Here is a 22,087-nt window from a genome sequence, read left to right on the forward strand (position 1 = left end):
AACATCAAGCTCCCTAAAGCATTTGCAATTGTACAGCATGAACCATCGATTCAAAAACTCACAGAGAGACGAGCTCCGTCAAATTGAAGAGAGCCAGCGGGATTCGGCACATAGGCATCAGCATCAAATGGGAGAAAGAGTGAAGACGACACACAGGCCCGTGATTCGGCACCGGCTGATGGCGGGGCAATTGCAGTCGATAGACGCGTTTATTTCGAACGACCCGGACCAGACGCGCTTCATGCACGGGTCCTCCGCCGCCACCTCCCCCTCCAGTCGCCACTGCCGGAACACAGCGTGCAGGGCATCCGCTGCAGGAACGCGAGATCCACGAGTTACTAGCTGCCAACTTTCTCGTCGCCATTACACAACCTCAGACACCACAGAAGGAGCGAGAAATCGATACCGTCGGAGGGATAGGTGGGCCGGAAGGGCTGTTGGCCCTGCGCCGCGTCCAGGGTGAGGAGTGCGAGGACGAGGAGAAAACCGGCGACGAGAGTGGAGGCGGAACGAGCCATGGGGGCGGCGTGGGGCGTGGCGGCCGCAGGCGGGAGTTGACTTGTGTGCGCAGGAGGAGGCTCCTAGCGGCGGCACTGGCGCGGGCGCGGGCGCGGGCAGCGACGGCGGCGCTGGCATGGTCAGCTGCCTGCGTGTGTGTGTGCGTGTGCGCGCGGTCGCCGTGCAGTTATATAGTATAGCAGCTTTGCCGAGTGTCCTAGATCTGACACTCGACAAAGTAGTGTTTGCCGAGTGTTCTAGATCTGACACTCGGCAAATTATTTATTTTTTATTTTTTGCCGAGTGTCCTAAATCTGACACTCGGCAAAGGTTTTTTATTTTTTTCTTCTGCTTCTTTTCTAGAAAAAATTTTTTATTTCTTTACCGAGTGTTTTTTTTACACTCGGCAAAGAGGCTCTTTTATCGAGTGTCATTTTTTGACACTCGGCAAACCATATTTTTTTTCACTTTTGACCTTCAAACATTTTCTGCAGTCCTTATACAATACCTGGTACTCCATGTTTCAGTGTGACATATTTCTCAGACTTTTTCTATATTTCTTTAATTTATTTCATTTAATTGAATTTTTTTGGATAATTCAAATTATAACTGCTAGTCATTCGAATAATAAAAAAAAATGAATGGGAAAATGATATTCATGTTATTTAGTATAATGTGAGGACGTACCCAGGAACAGACCACCAATTTCGAACATCTTCTTCACGAAACATGACCACGAACTTGTGGTCAGAGTTGTTTTTTAAATTCTATAAAAAGCAAACGAAGTCCGAAAATCATGAAACTTGTCGAGATGTCATGATATCAAATGTGGAGGCTGTGATAAAAAAATTGAGGAGGTTTCACGCAAGTTTGTCATGTACGATGCTTACCACCTTGTCGGCCTCTTCATGAAATCATGAAACTTCTTCGGAGATTCTTTGGTTTGCAAGCATCGTACGTGATAACTTGTGCGAAACCTTCTCAAATTTTTGTCACAGCCTCCACATATGATATCATGACATCTTGACAAGTTTCATAATTTTCGGACTTCGTTTGCTTTTTATAGAAATTTAAAACAACTCGACCGCAAGTTCGTGGTCATGTTTCGTGAACAAGATGTTCGAAATTGGTGGTCTGTTCCTGGGTACGGCCTCACATTATACTAAATAACATGAATATTATTTTTCCATTCATTTTTTTCATTATTCGAATGACTAGCAGTTAAATTATCCAATAAAATTCAATTAAATGAAATAAATTAAAGAAATATAGAAAAAGTCTGAGAAATGTGCCACATTGGAACATGGAGTATCAGGTATTGTATGAGGACTGCAGAAAAAGTTTATAGGTCAAAAGTGAAAAAAAATGGTTTGCCGAGTGTTAAAAAATGACACTCGACAAAGGAGCCTCTTTGCCAGTGTCAGGAGAAGACACTCGGCAAAAGAGCCTTTTTGCCGAGTGTCAGGATAAGACACTCGGCAAAGGATTACTGATGGCTGCCAGCCGTTAACGGCGGCGGCCCTTTGCCGAGTGTTATTGTTTGACACTCGGGTCTTTGCCGAGTGTTATTCTTTGCCGAGTGCTCGGCACTTGGTAAACCACCTCTTTGTCGAGTGCCAGTTGTTTGCCGAGTGCTTTCTCTCTGACACTCGGCAAACCACCTTTTTGCCGAGTATACGATAAAAAGCACTCAGCAAAGTCTGAAACACTCGGCAAAGAAGCCGTCTCCGGTAGTGCGGCACAGAGAACGACTAACAGCAACAAGCTAACTAGTAGTGGCCAAGCTTATCGTAGTATCAACTCGTGTGCTTTCCCGGGAGGCTGTGGTCGACATATATATAGGCAAGGGCTGCTAGCAACAAGTTGGCTTGATGAGGTCACGTCTCTCCTACACGAGAATGATGTGGGCAGTGTCCAAGTCCGTGTAAAATGCTTGGACTATTAATCAATTGCTCTACTTTGAATATGGTTACAAGACAAGATAGGCTGGTCTCGAGAAAAAACCTGCCTCTAAAAATAGCTATTAACAGAGGCATTGTAAGGGTCCACCTCTAAAGATCGATTAATAGAGGCGGCACTCTTTTGAGAGGTGGCCTCTAGAAATAGTTGCATAAAAAACAATTCATATTTCTTTCATATAAAGTCAAAGGTATGAACTTTGTAGCAAACTTTTAGAGCTCTACATGACTTACAACTTTGTAGTTGATAAATTTTTGGTTTGAAACTGTTTACAGTCATAAAAGTTTGTTATAACTTTTCATAATTTGAAATTTCGATTTTTTAAACAATGTCAAATGTGCACATGGTCTATACCAATATTGTAGTTCTCAATATAATTTACAACTTTGTAGTTGACATGTTTTTTATTTGCTGTTGTTTAGTGTCTCAAATAGGTGTTTTCAGTTCTTTGTTTTCGAAATCCAAATTTGAAATTTTCAAACTAGTTTTGAATATTTACATGGTTGTAGTGGTTGACTTGTTCTACATGTTGTAGTTGATATGTTTTTGATTTGAAGTTGTTGAGGTATCAAATAATTGTTTTCAATTCTCATATTTTGGGATTCAAATTTTCAAAATTTCCAAACAATCTCGGATGGATATATACTCTATACAAAAAGTTGCAGTGCATGACATGATTTAAAACTTTGTAGCTAAATTTATTTGAGATCATTTAGTGACCAAAATACTCAATATAGGATTGCAAAATATTAATAAAAAAGATAAAATCAGTGATTTAATTCCAAATGAGTCTATAGCAGTGTAGTTGTTGAGATGTGTTGTTTGAGATTAAGGTCTTTGGTTCAAATCTTTGAAAACACTATTTTTTTTGTTTTTTGGTTTTGATGAGCCACTTAAGATGCCTGCCTTGGACAAACCAACTAGGCGGTTGGCCTGCTTGCCTCCAATAATGCTTTTAGTAGAAGAAGTATGTAGCTTTTTCTGTCGACATGAATCCTGGAAACAAGAAATTCATTTTGCGTCCTATCATAAACAACAACTTTGAATTTTTCACCCATACCTATGGTTTTTGATATGTAGCATTTTTTGGGTCCGAAACCCCATGTCTAACATAATAGCATACTTCATATTATTATTAACATTAAAATACTCTACATGAAATAGATCAAATTCATATATCAATACTACAGAATTGGCATTCACTGTCGGCCCATCATTGCCGGTTTCTAATGGACCAGCAGTGATAGTGTATCACTGCTGGTTCGTGGCTTGAAGCGGCAATGACAGGACACCCGTCAGTGATGTTGGGGTCATCACTCCTGGTTCTTGGCTTGAAGCAGCAGTGATACTATCAATACCTGTTCAGGACATGAACCGACAGTGATAGGCTGCCCAAAAAATTTCATAACTGTCCCATATGATGTTCGATGAAGACGAACTTTATACCAAAGTTGTAGTTCAAAACTTTTTTATTTGAAGTACTTTTGATGCCGAAATATTTGATTCAGAAGATTTTATAGAGTTAATACCAAAGGAATCCATATGCTCTATACACACAAGTGAGTGTGTAGTGGTAGGGAAGGATCTCAGATGGAGGTGGACCGGAACAAAATTTGTAGATCTCAAAAAGTTATGCAACTTTCTAGTTGACAACTATTTTAGATTTGTTGACAACTGTTCCAGAAGGCATGACCTTTTAAGCAAATCAATGAATAGAGAAGGTCTGGTGGCAACAAATCTTGCAGGCGGCCTGCATGCTTTTGAATTACGTCCTCGTTGAACTTCCCGTTATTCTCAAATCGTTTAATGCTCTATGCACGTATCATGAACCAGAAGGTCTATATTTAATGCTCCATGCACGTATCATGATCTAATTAGGCTCAAAACGTTCGTCTCGCAATTTTCAACCAAACTGGGCAATTATTTTTTTTTCGTCTACATTTAATGCTCCATACACGTATCACAAGATTCGATATGATGGCTACTGTAGCACTTGTTGGGAAAGTTTTTGAGAACTAAACAAGCACTAATACAATTCGTTACATGGGAGACCCCAAAAAAGCAACAGGATCCAATTTTCAGTTAAGAATGAAATTTATATCTAATCTCGGCATGGATCCTCGTGTTGTACTCTTTAAAAGGGGCAGTTGTCCGGCTCCTTCATTCTCACCCTTGATTACAGCAGATGTGTCCGCCGGCTTCCTTTCTCTTTCCGTTGGCAAAGACTAACCATGTGAGCATCACGTCCCAGCACTTGATCAAGCCCAGCATGCAGACTCATGCAGCAGCGCAACTCGCGTGTACACACGCCGACTTTCTCCTTCTGCGCAGCACCTGTGATAACTTCCTGATTGATAAGCTGTATAATAAAATCAGTAGTTCCCTTCATTATGTGCTAGTCAACCAGGTAGCCTGACGAATATTCACCAACTAATATTTTATTTGAACACCAGGGTATCCTTTACATCAAAAGCAAATTAAATACGACTCGGCTAGCTAACCTTTTGTCTTTGGCCCCGTTTGGTAGGGTTTCTCCACTAGATTCGGAAGTCGTTTGGAGACGTATTTTGCCGAACGGGGTAAAATGAAATTGCTTCACTAGTAAAGCCCCTAAAAACCTGCTCTCATAGAGGTCTAGGGAGGGATGAAGCTAAAAATAGTGGCTTCACCCAGCTTCACCACGCTCACGTGGACACAAGGACGAGAGAGGCCAGTTTTGCCCCTCTCGTGGCACACGGGCGCATGCGACCATGGGAGAGGCTGGAGTCGCCCGGACGGCCGCCGGGGCACGCAAACGCTTGTGCGCGGATGGCCGCCGGAGGCGTGGAATGCCGCCGGCGTTGCGAGGGCCAAGAGGTGTAGACGGTCGCCAAGGGCGCGATGGTCGGGGGCACGGATGGCCACAAGGGGTGCAAGGGTGCAGGCCACCGGGCGCCAGGCATGGGGCGGAGAGGGCACGACTGCCAGGCAAGAGCGCTCGTGCGAACCAACGGAGAAGAAGAAACGAGCGAATAAATAAAGTCAAGGGTATTACGGTCTTTTCATCTCTTTTTGTCCACCATAAGGAGCTGTTTTGCCAAACGGGATACCAAAACGGCTCGAGCTCCACCGAAAGAGCTGTTCGTGGAGCTAAAGGAAAAAACGGTTTCACTGGTGAAATGGAGCCGTGCCAAATGGGCCCTCCACTAGTAAGCGCTAATTTTAAGCTCCTGGAGCCTCCGGCTCGTGCATGCGGTCTCTTTTAAACACTGTGTGGTCCTGTAGCTGCTATAAAAGGTGCTCCGGCTCCTCACATTTCCCGGTCCATGTTTTTTAAGTTGTTATAGCATAGTCAAGTCTTTTTTTTTACAAAAAGAATAGTCAAGTCGTCATCCGTAGCTATGTGTAAATGTTTGTACTTCATTTTGACGGTACCGTTAGGTGCAAAAAGGTCCACGTGTAACATTTTTGGACCACTACTGACAACTATGTGCTGCAGAACTTGACTATTCCATAGAAAAATTTTAGTTGTGCCTAGAAACTGTAACTTCGTGGACGATCCTTTGGCAAACATGCTACAAACTGATTCATCAAAGAGACGTCCTACAATTTATAAAGCCGACATTCCATAGTACCTTTAGCCATTGAAACGTTAAATTTCAGATGCATGTTCCACCAGAGCAACATCCTCAACAAACGTGATGGGTTGTGGAAAAACTTGTTATATTATCTGAATAGTGGAGGTCATTGAAGGCCCCTCGGTGGGTTGCTCCATGGGCATTTTTTAACATCCCATGTCCAAAAACTGCTTATATGAGTCAGCTCTCCACATGGAACGGGCCTGCATAGGCGTAGTACCTCTCTTACACTTTCGTCCTCTTTTCGTGTAAAAGGTTAACCTGGAAGTGCTACGTTTGGAACAATAAGGATTATAAGCTAGCCCTCACCCTCCTAAGGTGGTCCTCAACCCACCAACTATAGCCACACATAGGCCACATGGGCCAACTTCACAACTACTACATGCTTCCAACGGGCTGAGGTATTATATTCACCCCACCTAAGTGTTGACGTCCTCGGTAGCTCACCATATATGCAGCACATGTTCACGACCACCCCTTGGTACATGCCTCCATGGGCACATGCAGTAAGGGTTGATGATCTAATACCATCAGTAACACCCCGCGTCCAAAAACTGCTTATATGGACCAGCTTCACACGTGGAATAGTTCTGCATACTCATAGCACCTCTCTTATACTTTCGTCCTTACTTGGTGTAAAAGAGTTACCCCGGAGGTGCTACATTTGGAACAACAAGGATTATAACCTAGCCCTCACCCTCCTAATTAATAAAACTACCAAGGTGGTACTAAACTCACCAACTACAATCACACATGTGCTATATGAGCCAACTTCACAACTACTACATGCTTCTAATAGGCTAGGGTGTTACACATTGGTTTTGGTGAATCTTTTTGTTAAATGTCCTTGTGGCCACCTCGTTACTGCCAGGGTTCACCACTTTGAAACTCTGACTCATGGACGACACGGTTTGTTGTCATCATGCATGTCTCCTCAGGCCCCAAGGAGTTGGAAGGTGTACAAGGTTTTGTTGTGTTCATCATGTCTTCTCAGGCCCCAAGGAGTCGGAATGCATACAAGCCAACGCAAGAGAAGTGAGGATTGACGATATTGGTGAGCGCCAAACTGGAGAACATGGCGGAAGAGCTTAAAGATGTTGAAAATAAAAGTATGCTCTTCATGTGGCTTAGAGACTCCAAATGGTTGGCCAAACGTGCCTCTTTTAAACACTGTGGCTCGTGCATGCGGTCACTTTTAAGCACTGTACGATTCTGTAGCTGCTAGAAAAGGTGCTCCCACTCCTCACATGTCCTAGTCCACGTTTTTTAAGTTGTTATAGAATAGTTTAAGTTTTCATCCGTAGCTATGTGTAAATGTTTGTACTTCATTTTGACGGTACCGTTAGGAGCAAAAAGGTCCACATGTTACATTTTTGTCCACTACTGACAACTATGTGCTGCAGAAACAAAAAGTCCACATGACCGACGATTATGTGTAGATCATAAATTTTTGGAGTACTTGTTGAGAAATGTTGGAAAATTTTTTTAGAAAAAGGATAAACCCACTACCGTCTGACTAAACATGCTACAATAATTGGCAAAAGGTCTACACCGACTAGAGTGAGTCTTTGCCATCTCTTTCTAGTACTATTTGTGCCTGCCTACTCGAGTCAGTCAACGAAAAGAGGATACTTCAACAGTGCCCACAGGTCTGTTTCGTTGAACAGTCCTCGACGTTGAACAGAGCCCACCTTTGTTAACAGGAGTAACAGAGCTGGTCCCTTTACAAAGACCATCTCTATTATTCATTAATAGTGTTGACGTAGAAAATCAACATAGGAGTCGCCGACGAATAGATTGATTCACTTTCGTAGAAGCGCATCACAACTAGTTTTCGAACATAATAAACTAGTAAAGAGATAAATTCTTCGATTACGGCGAATAATAGAACCGGTTGTTTTACGAGCAACGACAGCAAAATTAAGGGTGATACTTCGATGACGCCGGAGCTTGCCGCTTGTTTGCCGGAAACTAGCAAAGCATGACTACTGACCAATATGCGAAAGGTTGAAGAAAATAAAAGAACTTGATAATAGTAGATTTGTTTTGAGTCAATTATTTCTTTTTTCCAACTGGCCTTGACCCTTCAAATATATAGGCGCTTGGACTTATTGCGTGGACCATAGAGAGCCCATCTCCGATACTAATACAATACGTTACATGGGAAACCCGAAAAAGCAACAGGATCCAATTTTCAGTTACTGAATGAAATTTATATCCAATCTCGGCATGGATCCTCGTGTTGTACTCTTTAAAAGGGGCAGTTGTCCGGCTCCTTCATTCTCACCCTTGATTACAGCAGATGTGTCCAGCTTCCTTTCTCCTTCCGTTGGCAAAGACTAACCATGTGAGCATCACGTCCCAGCACTTGATGAAGCCCAGCATGCAGACTCATGCAGCAGCGCAACTCGCGTGTACACACGCCGACTTTCTCCTTCTGCGCAGCACCTGTGATAACTTCTGATTGATAAGCTGTATAATAAAATCAGTAGTTCCCTTCATTATGTGCTAGTCAACCAGCTAGCCTGACGAATATTCACCAACTAATATTTTATTTAAACACCAGGGTATCCTTTACATCAAAACCAAATTAAATACGACTCGGCTAGCTAACCTTTTGTCTTTGGCCCCGTTTGGTAGGGTTTCTCAACCGGCTTCGGAAGTCGTTTGGAGACGTATTTTGCCGAACGGGGTAAAATGAAATGGCTTCACTAGTGAAGCCCCAAAAAACCTGCTCTCATAGAGGTCTAAGGAGGGATGAAGCTAAAAATAGTGGCTTCACCCAGCTTCACCTCGCCCACGTGGACACAAGGACGAGAGAGGCCAGTTTTGCCCCTCTCGTGGCACACGGGCGCATGCGACCATGGGAGAGGCTGGAGTCGCCCAGACGGCCGCCAGGGCACGCGACGCTTGTGTGCGGATGGCCGCCGGGGGCGTGGAACGCCGCCGGCGCTGCGAGGGCCGAGAGGCGTAGACGGTCGCCGAGGGCGCGACGGTCGGGGGCGCGGATGGCCACAAGGGGTGTGAGGGTGCAGGCCGCCGGGCGCCAGGCATGGGGGCAGGGATGGCACGACTGCCAGGCAAGAGCGCTCGGGCGAACCAACGGGGAAGAAGAAATGAGAGAATAAATAAAGTCAAGGGTATTACGGTCTTTTCATCTCTTTTTTGTCCATCATAAGGAGTTGTTTTGCCAAACGGGATTCCAAAACGGCTCCAGCTCTACCGAAAGAGCTGTTCGTGGAGCTAAAGGAAAAAACGGCTACACTAGTAAAGTGGAGCCGTGCCAAATGGGGCCTTCACGAGTAAGCGCTAATTTTAGGCTCCAGGAGCCTCTGGCTCGTGCATGCGGTCACTTTTAAACACTGTGCGATCCTGTAGCTTCTAGAAAAGGTGCTCCGGCTCCTCACATGTCGCAGTCCACGTTTTTGAAGTTGTTATAGAATAGTCAAGTCTCTTTTTTTTTACAAAAAGAATAGTCAAGTCTTCATCCGTAGCTATGTGTAAATGTTTGTACTTCATTTTGACGGTACCGTTAGGAGCAAAAAGTTCCACATGTAACATTTTTGGACCACTACTGACAACTGTGTGCTGCAGACCTTGACTATTCCATAGAAAAATTTTAGTTGTGCCTAGAAACTGTAACTTCGTGGACGATCCTTCGGCAAACGTGCTACAAACTGATTCATCAAAGAGACGTCCTACAATTTATAAAGCCGACATTCCGTAGTACCTGGTAGCCATTGAAATGTTAAATTTCAGATGCATGTTCCACCAGAGCAACATCCTCAACAAACGTGATGGGTTGTGGAAAAACTTGTTATATTATCTGAATAGTGGAGGTCATTAAAGGCCCCTCGGTGGGTTGCTCCATGGGCATTTTTTAACACCCCATGTCCAAAAACGGCTTATATGACTCAGCTCTGCACATGGAACGGGCCTGCATAGGCGTAGTAACTTTCTTACACTTTCGTCCTCGCTTCGTGTAAAAGGTTAACCTGGAAGTGCTACGTTTGGAACAATAAGGATTATAAGCTAGCCCTCACCCTCCTAAGGTGGTACTCAATTCACCAACTATAGCCACACATGTTGATGGGACAAGGGGTTGTTCCTGATCTTTTGGTGAGTGTGGGTAAACTCGATTTGGGGTGGATTCGACGTTGGCTGTCTGACTACAACAACCACAAGGTTGTTGCACCTTAACAATAGGTACACCGACTCTGATTGTGATGTTCTTGCCGTGCCAAGAACACCATGAACCTGCAAGCAACCGAGAACAAGCAAGAACAAGATGAACAAGCAAATAACTCACGGATTTAAGCCAAAGGCTGAATCTGAATCACCAGTTGGGGTCTTGAAACAAGCAAATAGGGTGGTCTAGCCGACAGACGCGTTTACAAGGAAGAAGCAGCAGCTATCTTGCATCTAAACAAAACCCACCCTCATTCTAATGGCTGTTGGTTCTATTTATAAGGAGGAGAGCACAAGGGGGAGTGGGAAACCCTAATCTGGGCATCCCTCAATGGGCTCTAGTCAGTACAAGGCCCAGGCCCAAGCTATAGGTCGGTGCATCCTTTTGCTTGCTGCGCACCGCTTCGGTAGATTATGATAGTGGGGTTGGACCCATCTAAAAGAGGACGACGAGCTCTTTCCAACAAGTCAAAAACTAGTTTCATTGGATCTCGTGTCGGGAGTTATGGTATTTTTGATGGAGTGTTTCCTGCTGTCTCGAGATGAGCTGAGCGCCCCAGAAGGTCTATATTTAATGCTCCATGCACGTATCATGATCTAATTAGGCTCAAAACGTTCGTCTCGCAATTTTCAACCAAACTGGGCAATTATTTTTTTTCGTCTACATTTAATGCTCCATACACGTATCACAAGATTCGATATGATGGCTACTGTAGCACTTGTTGGGAAAGTTTTTGAGAACTAAACAAGCACTAATACAATTCGTTACATGGGAGACCCCAAAAAAGCAACAGGATCCAATTTTCAGTTAAGAATGAAATTTATATCTAATCTCGGCATGGATCCTCGTGTTGTACTCTTTAAAAGGGGCAGTTGTCCGGCTCCTTCATTCTCACCCTTGATTACAGCAGATGTGTCCGCCGGCTTCCTTTCTCTTTCCGTTGGCAAAGACTAACCATGTGAGCATCACGTCCCAGCACTTGATCAAGCCCAGCATGCAGACTCATGCAGCAGCGCAACTCGCGTGTACACACGCCGACTTTCTCCTTCTGCGCAGCACCTGTGATAACTTCCTGATTGATAAGCTGTATAATAAAATCAGTAGTTCCCTTCATTATGTGCTAGTCAACCAGGTAGCCTGACGAATATTCACCAACTAATATTTTATTTGAACACCAGGGTATCCTTTACATCAAAAGCGAATTAAATACGACTCGGCTAGCTAACCTTTTGTCTTTGGCCCCGTTTGGTAGGGTTTCTCCACTAGCTTCGGAAGTCGTTTGGAGACGTATTTTGCCGAACGGGGTAAAATGAAATTGCTTCACTAGTAAAGCCCCTAAAAACCTGCTCTCATAGAGGTCTAGGGAGGGATGAAGCTAAAAATAGTGGCTTCACCCAGCTTCACCACGCTCACGTGGACACAAGGACGAGAGAGGCCAGTTTTGCCCCTCTCGTGGCACACGGGCGCATGCGACCATGGGAGAGGCTGGAGTCGCCCGGACGGCCGCCGGGGCACGCAAACGCTTGTGCGCGGATGGCCGCCGGAGGCGTGGAATGCCGCCGGCGTTGCGAGGGCCAAGAGGTGTAGACGGTCGCCAAGGGCGTGATGGTTGGGGGCACGGATGGCCACAAGGGGTGCAAGGGTGCAGGCCACCGGGCGCCAGGCATGGGGCGGAGAGGGCACGACTGCCAGGCAAGAGCGCTCGTGCGAACCAACGGAGAAGAAGAAACGAGCGAATAAATAAATTCAAGGGTATTACGGTCTTTTCATCTCTTTTTGTCCACCATAAGGAGCTGTTTTGCCAAACGGGATACCAAAACGGCTCGAGCTCCACCGAAAGAGCTGTTCGTGGAGCTAAAGGAAAAAACGGTTTCACTGGTGAAATGGAGCCGTGCCAAATGGGCCCTCCACTAGTAAGCGCTAATTTTAAGCTCCTGGAGCCTCCGGCTCGTGCATGCGGTCTCTTTTAAACACTGTGCGGTCCTGTAGCTGCTATAAAAGGTGCTCCGGCTCCTCACATTTCCCGGTCCATGTTTTTTAAGTTGTTATAGCATAGTCAAGTCTTTTTTTTTACAAAAAGAATAGTCAAGTCGTCATCCGTAGTTATGTGTAAATGTTTGTACTTCATTTTGACGGTACCGTTAGGTGCAAAAAGGTCCACGTGTAACATTTTTGGACCACTACTGACAACTATGTGCTGCAGAACTTGACTATTCCATAGAAAAATTTTAGTTGTGCCTAGAAACTGTAACTTCGTGGACGATCCTTCGGCAAACATGCTACAAACTGATTCATCAAAGAGACGTCCTACAATTTATAAAGCCGACATTCCATAGTACCTTTAGCCATTGAAACGTTAAATTTCAGATGCATGTTCCACCAGAGCAACATCCTCAACAAACGTGATGGGTTGTGGAAAAACTTGTTATATTATCTGAATAGTGGAGGTCATTGAAGGCCCCTCGGTGGGTTGCTCCATGGGCATTTTTTAACATCCCATGTCCAAAAACTGCTTATATGAGTCAGCTCTCCACATGGAACGGGCCTGCATAGGCGTAGTACCTCTCTTACACTTTCGTCCTCTTTTCGTGTAAAAGGTTAACCTGGAAGTGCTACGTTTGGAACAATAAGGATTATAAGCTAGCCCTCACCCTCCTAAGGTGGTCCTCAACCCACCAACTATAGCCACACATAGGCCACATGGGCCAACTTCACAACTACTACAGGCTTCCAACGGGCTGAGGTATTATATTCACCCCACCTAAGTGTTGACGTCCTCGGTAGCTCACCATATATGCAGCACATGTCCACGACCACCCCTTGGTACATGCCTCCATGGGCACATGCAGTAAGGGTTGATGATCTAATACCATCAGTAACACCCCGCGTCCAAAAACTGCTTATATGGACCAGCTTCACACGTGGAATAGTTCTGCATACTCGTCGCACTTCTCGTATACTTTCGTCCTTACTTGGTGTAAAAGAGTTACCCCGGAGGTGCTACATTTGGAACAACAAGGATTATAACCTAGCCCTCACCCTCCTAATTAATAAAACTACCAAGGTGGTACTAAACTCACCAACTACAATCACACATGTGCTATATGAGCCAACTTCACAACTACTACATGCTTCTAATAGGCTAGGGTGTTACACATTGGTTTTGGTGAATCTTTTTGTTAAATGTCCTTGTGGCCACCTCGTTACTGCCAGGGTTCACCACTTTGAAACTCTGACTCATGGACGACACGGTTTGTTGTCATCATGCATGTCTCCTCAGGCCCCAAGGAGTTGGAAGGTGTACAAGGTTTTGTTGTGTTCATCATGTCTTCTCAGGCCCCAAGGAGTCGGAATGCATACAAGCCAACGCAAGAGAAGTGAGGATTGACGATATTGGTGAGCGCCAAACTGGAGAACATGGCGGAAGAGCTTAAAGATGTTGAAAATAAAAGTATGCTCTTCATGTGGCTTAGAGACTCCAAATGGTTGGCCAAACGTGCCTCTTTTAAACACTGTGGCTCGTGCATGCGGTCACTTTTAAGCACTGTACGATTCTGTAGCTGCTAGAAAAGGTGCTCCCACTCCTCACATGTCCTAGTCCACGTTTTTTAAGTTGTTATAGAATAGTTTAAGTTTTCATCCGTAGCTATGTGTAAATGTTTGTACTTCATTTTGACGGTACCGTTAGGAGCAAAAAGGTCCACATGTTACATTTTTGTCCACTACTGACAACTATGTGCTGCAGAAACAAAAAGTCCACATGACCGACGATTATGTGTAGATCATAAATTTTTGGAGTACTTGTTGAGAAATGTTGGAAAATTTTTTTAGAAAAAGGATAAACCCACTACCGTCTGACTAAACATGCTACAATAATTGGCAAAAGGTCTACACCGACTAGAGTGAGTCTTTGCCATCTCTTTCTAGTACTATTTGTGCCTGCCTACTCGAGTCAGTCAACGAAAAGAGGATACTTCAACAGTGCCCACAGGTCTGTTTCGTTGAACAGTCCTCGACGTTGAACAGAGCCCACCTTTGTTAACAGGAGTAACAGAGCTGGTCCCTTTACAAAGACCATCTCTATTATTCATTAATAGTGTTGACGTAGAAAATCAACATAGGAGTCGCCGACGAATAGATTGATTCACTTTCGTAGAAGCGCGTCACAACTAGTTTTCGAACATAATAAACTAGTAAAGAGATAAATTCTTCGATTACGGCGAATAATAGAACCGGTTGTTTTACGAGCAACAACAGCAAAATTAAGGGTGATACTTCGATGACGCCGGAGCTTGCCGCTTGTTTGCCGGAAACTAGCAAAGCATGACTACTGACCAATATGCGAAAGGTTGAAGAAAATAAAAGAACTTGATAATAGTAGATTTGTTTTGAGTCAATTATTTCTTTTTTCCAACTGGCCTTGACCCTTCAAATATATAGGCGCTTGGACTTATTGCGTGGACCATAGAGAGCCCATCTCCGATACTAATACAATACGTTACATGGGAAACCCGAAAAAGCAACAGGATCCAATTTTCAGTTACTGAATGAAATTTATATCCAATCTCGGCATGGATCCTCGTGTTGTACTCTTTAAAAGGGGCAGTTGTCCGGCTCCTTCATTCTCACCCTTGATTACAGCAGATGTGTCCAGCTTCCTTTCTCCTTCCGTTGGCAAAGACTAACCATGTGAGCATCACGTCCCAGCACTTGATGAAGCCCAGCATGCAGACTCATGCAGCAGCGCAACTCGCGTGTACACACGCCGACTTTCTCCTTCTGCGCAGCACCTGTGATAACTTCTGATTGATAAGCTGTATAATAAAATCAGTAGTTCCCTTCATTATGTGCTAGTCAACCAGCTAGCCTGACGAATATTCACCAACTAATATTTTATTTAAACACCAGGGTATCCTTTACATCAAAACCGAATTAAATACGACTCGGCTAGCTAACCTTTTGTCTTTGGCCCCATTTGGTAGGGTTTCTCAACCGGCTTCGGAAGTCGTTTGGAGACGTATTTTGCCGAACGGGGTAAAATGAAATGGCTTCACTAGTGAAGCCCCAAAAAACCTGCTCTCATAGAGGTCTAAGGAGGGATGAAGCTAAAAATAGTGGCTTCACCCAGCTTCACCTCGCCCACGTGGACACAAGGACGAGAGAGGCCAGTTTTGCCCCTCTCGTGGCACACGGGCGCATGCGACCATGGGAGAGGCTGGAGTCGCCCAGACGGCCGCCAGGGCACGCGACGCTTGTGTGCGGATGGCCGCCGGGGGCGTGGAACGCCACCGGCGCTGCGAGGGCCGAGAGGCGTAGACGGTCGCCGAGGGCGCGACGGTCGGGGGCGCGGATGGCCACAAGGGGTGTGAGGGTGCAGGCCGCCGGGCGCCAGGCATGGGGGCAGGGATGGCACGACTGCCAGGCAAGAGCGCTCGGGCGAACCAACGGGGAAGAAGAAACGAGAGAATAAATAAAGTCAAGGGTATTACGGTCTTTTCATCTCTTTTTTGTCCATCATAAGGAGTTGTTTTGCCAAACGGGATTCCAAAACGGCTCCAGCTCTACCGAAAGAGCTGTTCGTGGAGCTAAAGGAAAAAACGGCTACACTAGTAAAGTGGAGCCGTGCCAAATGGGGCCTTCACGAGTAAGCGCTAATTTTAGGCTCCAGGAGCCTCTGGCTCGTGCATGCGGTCACTTTTAAACACTGTGCGATCCTGTAGCTTCTAGAAAAGGTGCTCCGGCTCCTCACATGTCGCAGTCCACGTTTTTGAAGTTGTTATAGAATAGTCAAGTCTCTTTTTTTTACAAAAAGAATAGTCAAGTCTTCATCCGTAGCTATGTGTAAATGTTTGTACTTCATTTTGACGGTACCGTTAGGAGCAAAAAGTTCCACATGTAACATTTTTGGACCACTACTGACAACTGTGTGCTGCAGACCTTGACTATTCCATAGAAAAATTTTAGTTGTGCCTAGAAACTGTAACTTCGTGGACGATCCTTCGGCAAACGTGCTACAAACTGATTCATCAAAGAGACGTCCTACAATTTATAAAGCCGACATTCCGTAGTACCTGGTAGCCATTGAAATGTTAAATTTCAGATGCATGTTCCACCAGAGCAACATCCTCAACAAACGTGATGGGTTGTGGAAAAACTTGTTATATTATCTGAATAGTGGAGGTCATTAAAGGCCCCTCGGTGGGTTGCTCCATGGGCATTTTTTAACACCCCATGTCCAAAAACGGCTTATATGACTCAGCTCTGCATATGGAACGGGCCTGCATAGGCGTAGTAACTTTCTTACACTTTCGTCCTCGCTTCGTGTAAAAGGTTAACCTGGAAGTGCTACGTTTGGAACAATAAGGATTATAAGCTAGCCCTCACCCTCCTAAGGTGGTACTCAATCCACCAACTATAGCCACACATGTTGATGGGACAAGGGGTTGTTCCTGATCTTTTGGTGAGTGTGGGTAAACTCGATTTGGGGTGGATTCGACGTTGGCTGTCTGACTACAACGACCACAAGGTTGTTGCACCTTAACAATAGGTACACCGACTCTGATTGTGATGTTCTTGCCGTGCCAAGAACACCATGAACCTGCAAGCAACCGAGAACAAGCAAGAACAAGATGAACAAGCAAATAACTCACGGATTTAAGCCAAAGGCTGAATCTGAATCACCAGTTGGGGTCTTGAAACAAGCAAATAGGGTGGTCTAGCCGACAGACGCGTTTACAAGGAAGAAGCAGCAGCTATCTTGCATCTAAACAAAACCCACCCTCATTCTAATGGCTGTTGGTTCTATTTATAAGGAGGAGAGCACAAGGGGGAGTGGGAAACCCTAATCTGGGCATCCCTCAATGGGCTCTAGTCAGTACAAGGCCCAGGCCCAAGCTATAGGTCGGTGCATCCTTTTGCTTGCTGCGCACCGCTTCGGTAGATTATGATAGTGGGGTTGGACCCATCCGAAAGAGGACGACGAGCTCTTTCCAACAAGTCAAAAACTAGTTTCATTGGATCTCGTGTCAAGGAGTTATGGTATTTTTGATGGAGTGTTTCCTGCTGTCTCGAGATGAGCTGAGCGCCCCATTAATGATGATTCCCACTTGTTCGGCTGCTCCATCCTCATCATGGGGTCTAAACATGAGGCAATGGGGTCTTGACCAACATTCCTAAGAATAAGACAATCATCACCATGATTTAGTAGCATCCAATTCTGAGACAAGTTTGTATGAACAGCGAGGAACGACTTTACCTGATAATTAAGTTATCGTGCTCGAGCTCTTGTGATCGGACCTTGTTGTGCAACAGGTGTGGTCGTATCAATGGAAGGGATGTCCTCATCATCCTCCCCTTCTTGCACTTGAGTCGTCCTCGACTCTAGTTCATCCTCTTCTCCCAAATATGGTTTCAAATCTACAATGTTAAATGTGGGGCTAACCCCAAAAGCTGCAGGTAGCTCAAGTTTGTACGCATTATCATTAATCCTTTCTAACACTTTAAAAGGACCATCGGCTCTAGGCAGCAACTTAGACTTTCGCAAATCAGGGAACCTATCTTTTTTCAAATGGAGCCAAACTAGATCACCAAGTTCAAAAATGACATGTTTCTTCCCTTTGCTACCAGCTAGTTTATACTTTGCATTCATGCACTATATTTTCTCTGTAGTGGTTTCATGAAATTTTAAGATCAGTTCAGCACGTTGTTTAGCATCAAAGTTCACTCGCTCCAAGGTCAAAAGAGGTAACAAATCAATAGAAGCACGTGGCACAAACCCATAAACAATCTCAAAAGGGCTTTTCTTAGTGGTATAATGATGTGAACGATTATAAGCAAACTCAACATGAGGCAAGCACTCTTCCCACATTTTTATGTTCTTTTCAAAATAGCCCTAAGAAAAGTAGATAATGTTCTATTGACAACCTCAGTTTGTCCATCAGTTTAGGGATGACAAGTAGTGGAAAATAAAAGCTTAGTCCCTAGCTTAACCCACAAAGTTCTCCAAAAATGACTAAGAAATTTTGCATCCCGATCAGAAACAATAGGTGTTAGGCACACCGTGCAATCGAACAATCTCACGAAAGAACAAATCAGCAACATGTGTAGCATCATCGCTCTTATGACATGGTATGAAATGTGCCATTTTAGAAAATCTGTCCACAACAACAAACACACTATCCCTCCCCTTCTTTGTTCTAGACAGTCCTAAAACAAAGTCCATTGAAATATCTTCCCACGGTGCACTTGGAACAGGAAGAGGCATGTATAAATCATGAGGATTAAGGCGTGACTTAGCTTTTTGGCATGTTGTGCAGCGAGGAACGAACCTCTCCACATCTCTCCTCGTCTTGGGCCAAAAGAAATGGACAGCAATGATGTCCTCTGTCTTTTTCACACCAAAATGTCCCATGAGTCCTCCTCCATGTGCTTCCTGCAACAATAACAAACGCACGGAGCAAGCTGGAATGCATAGCTTGTTAGCTCGAAATACAAACCCATCAGCAAGGACGAATTTGTTCCAAGTTTGTCCCTCTTTGCAATTCAGCAACACATCCTTGAAATCATCATCATGAGAATATTGTGCTTTAATTTTTTCTAATCCAAATATTTTGAAATGAAGTTTGGACAGCATGGTATAACGCCTAGACAAAGCATCAGCAATGATGTTTTCTTTACCCTTCTTGTGTTTGATGACATAAGGGAAAGATTCAATGAACACAACCCATTTAGCATGCCTACGGTTCAATTTTGCTTGGCTTCGAATGTGTTTCAATGACTCATGATCAGAATGTATAACGAATTTTTTGGGCCATAAATAATGCTACCATGTTTCCAAGGTTCTAACTAAAGCAAGCAATTCCTTATCATAAGTAGAATAGTTCAGACTAGGCCCACTCAATTTTTTGCTAAAATATGCTACAGGTTTGCCATCTTGTAGCAGCACACCACCCAAACCAATTCCACTAGCATCACATTCAAGCTCAAAGGTTTTATTGAAATCAGAAAGTTGGAGCAAGGGTGCATGAATTAACTTATCTTTGAGCGTGTTGAAAGCATCCTGTTGGGGTACAACCCAAGTGAAGGTTGCACCCTTCTTGGTGAGTTCATGCAGCGGGGCTGCAATGGTGTTGAAGTCCTTCACAAATCGACGGTAGAAACCAGCAAGTCCTAGAAAACTCTGCACTTGTGTGATCATGCAGGGAATAAGCCAGCTGTGTATGACCTCAACCTTGGCTTGATCAACTTCGATTCCCTATGGTGTCACAACATATCCAAGAAAAGAGACTCGATCTATGCAAAAGGTGCACTTCTCAAGGTTGCCAAACAAGTGTGCATCTCGTAGAGCATTGAAAACGGCACGCAAATGATCAAGATGTTCCTCTAATGATCTACTATATATCAAGATGTCATCAAAGTATACCACCATGAATCTACCAATAAAATCGTGTAAAACCTCATTCATTAATCTTATGAAAGTGTTGGGTGCATTAGTCAATCCAAAGGGCATGGCTAGCCATTCATATAAACCAAACTTAGTTTTGAACGCTGTTTTCCATTCATCTCCTAGCTTCATGCGAATCTGGTGGTAACCACTACGCAAATCAATTTTAGAGAACGCAATTGAGCCACTCAATTCATCAAGCATATCATCTAACCTTGGAATAGGATGACGATATCTAATTGTGATGTTGTTTATCGCTCTACAATCAACACACATGCACCATGATCCATCCTTCTTAGGAACTAAAAGGACGGGAACGACACAAGGGCTAAGGAACTCACGCACATAACCTTTGTTGAGCAATTCTTGTACTTGTCGCTGAATCTCTTTTGTCTCGTCTGGGTTCAACCTGTACGGCGCATGATTAGGCAAGGAAACCACTGGGATGAGGTCAATCTGGTGTTCTATCCCTCGAATTGGTGGCAGCCCCAGCGGTACCTCCTTTGGAAAAATATCGGCATACTCCTGCAAAAGATTAGTGACAGCAGGAGGCAAAGTAATAGATGCATCTTCGAATGAAAATAAAGTTTCTTTGAAAACCAAAGCATAGCAAACAATAGTACTAGCATCAATCTCATCCAAATCAGATTTGGTGGCAAAGTAACAAAAGCCTTTTAGCTTGATCTCATTTTTATTATGATGAACACATTTGCTAGACTTCTTCTTATGTTTCTCAAGTTCATTAGCGAGAATCTGATTTTCACTAGCAACAGCCTGATTCTTAAGTTTGCTAGCTCTAGCAAGTTCATCTCTTAGAATAGCCTCAGCGGACATGGGGTGCAGCACAATCTTCTTGTCATTGTGCACAAAAGAGTATTGATTTGTTTTACCAAAGTGCAAGGAATCTTTATCAAACTGCTATGGTCTACCTAACAACATAGAGCATGCTTGCATAGGCACATCGCAGTCAATGGAATCATGATAAGAACCAATGGCAAACTCTACCCTTACCAATCGTGTTACCTTCACCTTGCCGCTGCTATTAAGCCACTAAATGTAGTAAGGCTGCGGGTGTGGTTTTGTGCTCAACGAAAGCTTCTCCACCATTTCAGCACTCGCTAAGTTGTAGCTTCCTCCATCTATGATCACACAGCAAGAGCGTTCCTTGATCACACACTTGGTTTGAAACAAAGTGTGGCGCTGATTTTGTTCAACCCTCTCCATTTGGGAACTTAGCACCCGCTGCACCACGAGACTCTCATAGTGCTCAGCAACTTCAGCCCCAATGTGCTCTTCGTCTTGTTGGAAATCATCTCCTTCCGTTGCATTGTTAGCAGCAAGCAAAGCATATGTTTCTTCATCAAAATCACTAGCAGAGGAGTACCCACCATCAGCTCGCACAACCATCACATGTGTGCTTGGGCAGTCCTTGCGTACATAGCCATATCCTTTGTAGCATAGGCACTGAATATCCCTTGTTCTCCCCGTGGATACCACCGAGGATGAACTCTTGGTAGATGTAGCCATTGCTCCTCTAGTTGGTTCACTTGGGCATGGTACATAATTTGTTGTAGAGGAGCGTGGCTTGATGGTAGAGGAAGATTGTGGAGGTGCACGTGTTGATGATGCAACAACATTGGAGGGTGTCCACGGGCTAGCACGACCTGCAGGAATGTTAGCCCTCATGCTAGCTCGTTGTCATTACACTTCTCGTTTAGCTTTACAAGCAAGGTGAAATAAACGATTGACAGAATTATATTCCTTGTAAGCTAGAATGTCCTTGAATCTCCTGGTTCAGCCTACCCATAAATCTAGCTATGGCACCATCCTCATTTTCCTCTAGCCCGCAATGAAGCATACCCATTTGTAGCTCTTGATCGTACTCTTCTACATATTTGGATCCTTGCCTCAATTGTTGCAACTTATGTAAAAGATCACGGGAATAATAAGAATGAACAAATCTGGCATGCATGACCCATTTCAAAGCATCCCAAGTTGGTGTGTTATTTGGGTTCTTACGATGGTATTCAGACCACCAAATAGAGGCAAAGTTAGTAAACTCACTAGTTGCAGCCCTAACACGTTTGTCCTCGGGGAAATCATGGCAAGTAAATTTTAGATCAACAACTAATTCCTAACTAAGGTACATTTCAGGATTATACCTACCATCAAAAGCAGGTATGGTGAATTTAATCTTGCCAAATGAGTCATCGGCACGTACCTCTTGCCGTGGTGGGCGAGGACCTGTCTCATGGCGGCGGCGATGTTGTTCAATGCGTCGATGACCATTCACCTCCTCATCAAGCTCAGTGTCCGCTGCATATTCTTCTTCATCATGACTAGCAGCGTTGCCCATGGTGTTGTTGTTGTTGTGTTTGTGTC

Source organism: Miscanthus floridulus, unplaced genomic scaffold, assembly GCF_019320115.1.
Source record: "Miscanthus floridulus cultivar M001 unplaced genomic scaffold, ASM1932011v1 fs_573_3, whole genome shotgun sequence".
Taxonomy (NCBI): Eukaryota; Viridiplantae; Streptophyta; class Magnoliopsida; order Poales; family Poaceae; genus Miscanthus; species Miscanthus floridulus.